The sequence below is a fragment of the Myotis brandtii genome, unplaced genomic scaffold (assembly GCF_000412655.1).
Source record: "Myotis brandtii unplaced genomic scaffold, ASM41265v1 scaffold21, whole genome shotgun sequence".
Taxonomy (NCBI): domain Eukaryota; kingdom Metazoa; phylum Chordata; class Mammalia; order Chiroptera; family Vespertilionidae; genus Myotis; species Myotis brandtii.
The window spans coordinates 2,761,473-2,765,034 of record NW_005357846.1 but is presented as its reverse complement, the minus strand read 5'-3'; positions in this window follow the sequence as shown (position 1 = coordinate 2,765,034).

Genomic DNA, 3,562 nt, shown 5'->3' with positions numbered 1-3,562 from the left:
TTCCCTCAGCCCCACCAGAGTACCTTCCTCCGGAGTCCCCTAGGCCCCTCAGCTCTCCAGCCACCCAGGGCCGGCTCAAGGCACAGGCAATCCTCGGATGGCGGCTGCTCAGCCGCTCAGGGCCGCCTGAGGCTCAGGTAACCAGGGCCGGTCGAGGCTTGCACTGCCAGCAGTGGCAGCAGCAGAGGTGTGATGGGGTGTCACCTTCCCCTGATCACTGGGTCGACTCCCACCCCTGAGGGCTCCCAGACTGTGAGAGGGGGCAGGCTGGGCTGAGGGACCCCCCCCTCCAGTGCATGAATTTTCATGCACCAGGCCTCTAGTATCTAATAATATGTATTGTGTATAATCTTTATGCGATGCAACTAGTTATGTTTGCTACTACAAGGTGAGCGCCTGTGGAACAGAAATCATTATTGATTATTTTTTATTTAATTTATTTTAATTTAAGTTAAATACATTTATTTAAATTTATTTATTGTTATATTTCCAAAAGAGCATAATCTAGTGCTTTCTAATAATAGGGGTGTAGTGTGTAATGCTTGAATTGAATCTTTATAATTGTCAATGACTGTGGATTAATGCATTGTGGGATGATCCATTTTATTCATTAAAATCATCAAATCATCATATTGACCTCTTAAGAACTAACCCATTGTAAATGATTTTTATGAATTATCAGAGGCTGGCAAAATTTCACAATTTAACATTTGAATACAATTGAATAAAATAAAGTCACATTTAAAAATTTTTTTGTATCTAATGAATCTCTATTTTTTCTCTTGTTCACAGTCTCTTTTAATGTTCAGTTAAATCATTTTATATTTTTCAGTTACAGTTGACATACAATATTTTATTTGTTTCAGGTATACACCCCAGTGATTAGACATTAGATAACTTACTAACTGATCATCTTGATAAATCTCATACCCATCTGATACTATATGTAGTTATTAGAATATATTGACTATATAACCTATGCTGTACTTTACATCCCCATGACTATTCTGTAACAATCCGTTTGTACTTCTTAATCCCTCCACCTTTTGCACCCATCCCATTAATCCCCCTAATCCCTCTCCCATCTGGCAGCCATCAAAATGTTCTTTGTATCAATGAGTCTGTTTCTGTTCTGCTTATTCATTTACATTGTTTTTTAGATTCAATTGTTTATAGATATGTATTTATTGCCAATTGATTGTCAGATTTTTAAACTTTTTTTTCTTCTTTTTTAAAGAAGACCTTTTAACATTTCACATAATATCGGTTTGGTGGAAATGAACTCCTTTAGTTTTTTCTTGTCTGGGAAGCTCTTTATCTGCCCTTCAATTCTAAATGATAGCTTTGCTGGGTAATCTTGGTTGTAGGTCCTTGCTTTTCATCACTTTGAATTTTTCTTGCCAATCCCTTCTGGCCTGCAAAGTTTCTGTTGAGAAACCAGCTGACAGTCTTATCAGAGCTACCTTGTAGGTAACTAACTACTTTTCTCTTGTTGCCTTTAAGGTTCTGTCTTTGTCTTTAAGCTTTTGCACTTTAATTATGATATCTGGCAGAAAGCTACCCCTCTAGCTCTCACCCTGATGCCAGACAAATCAATTCCTCCCTGTATGTCCCTGGTGCCTTTCAAGTTGCACCCCCAGTGCTGGAGCTCAGAGCCAGTGAGTCTGAATAAATCCATGGGTGGGCCCTTTAAGAAGAACTGCCTGGGACTCCAGCAGTCCCCTGTGTCACTCAACCTCCATCCCTGCTGGATTTTACAGCCAGAAGTTAAGGGGACTACTCTTCCTGGCACTGGAACCCTGGGCTGGGGGCCTGGTGTGGGGCTGGGACCCCTTGCTCATCAGGGGGACCTCCACAGCTGAGACATCCCTCCCGATTATCTGACACACATGGATGTGGGACCATCTAGTTCTAACCTCCACCCCTCCTAACCAGTCCATGTGGCTTCTTCTTTAAATACTTAGTTATAGGATTTCCATTTAGCTAGATTTTAGGTGGTTTTGAATGATGGTTGCTCTGTAGTTTAGTTATAGTTTTGATGTATTTGTGGGAGGATTTGAGTACCACATTTACCTATGCCACCATCTTGACTGGAAGCCATAAATCTCTCTTTAATACAGAAATTTAAATAATTTTAATGGTGTTTTTTCTTATTTTTACAATTTAATGTAGAATTTACCTCTCTGGCCTTGAAAATGAATAACATAATGTATTCCTAATGTATAGCTCAGAGGATTTGTATTGCTGGTCTGTCAAGATACTCCATATGTATTCAAAATAGTATTTGTATTTTGAAAAATGGTTAATTAGCCAAACTAACACATAATAACACAGAACACACTGAATGATCATTTCAATATACTATTTGCTATTATAGGAAAATAAATAAGACAGACCAACAGAGAATCAGAGCCAACATTACACCATGCTTACCCTCCAGCTTAAATTTTAACATAATTTTTCTCAATAAACGATATGTTTATTTTCCTTTCAGTGAGTGACCTTGTCAACTTTTCTATTTTTCCCTATTTTTAGAAGCTTGTTAACAAGTCCACAGGCATCAGAGGAAATATACTTTCTGGAATATTAGAACTCAAGAAAAATATAATGGTAACTTACTCCTCCAATTTAGAGAACTGTTTTACAGTGACACTAGGAAGTTTTTAGATGAAAAAAAATATAAATTAGGTATTTCAATTCAGGTACTACAGCCAGAAATACTTGGGTGTACCAAGCACTCCTATCACTTACTAGGTGAATGATTTTAAAAAAGAGACGTCATCTTTTTTGGATTTGATTCCTTCAACTGAAACAATGGAGATGGTAACAAGGCCTACTTTGCAGATTGGTTGGAGGACTCTAATGCACGTGAGGCACTTACCACTGTGCCTCACATAGAGCCCATCCTGAAACTGAGGCTGCATGGAATGGTAAAAAGATCTCATTCCTAAGAGGCAGACCTTCCCATCCATCAGCTAGTCAGGCACGTGAGCTCATGAGCCCATGTGTCTCTTTACCAATTGTTTCTGTTTTTGTTTACTTCCAGGCAAAAGGGGACACCAGATTGTAGCAATTAGGAGAGAAAGTGAGAACCCTCAAGTCAGAAAAGGAAAATCAAAGCAAAGACTTAGTCACTAAATCTTCAGAAGGAAGGAGGAGAAAGAAGAGCTAAAGCTTGATGGATTAAATTCTGAATGGAGTTTCTTAAGAAGCATTTCTGTGGTAAGGGACAATGGAACTTTACCAAGTTACAATACAAACCCAAGGGCAGGCCTTATGGAAATCAAAGAAAGTGAGAGGACAGGCAGATGTAGAATAAGGGAGTGTTTAAAAAGAGAGGGCCATGTATTTACCATTTTGCTTGATCTGCATATCAAAAACATCCTCCAACTCTATTTAGAAGACCTTTGCAGGAAAATGTTTCATATGAAAAATATAAAACTAAAATAAGAAAGAAAGAAAAAAGAAAGTGCTGAAGGCCATGTTACCTCCCTCCTTCCTCCCCCTTCCCCCCCCTCCCCCACACACACTGTCCTCTTTTCTTTTATAGATTTTAGGCCAG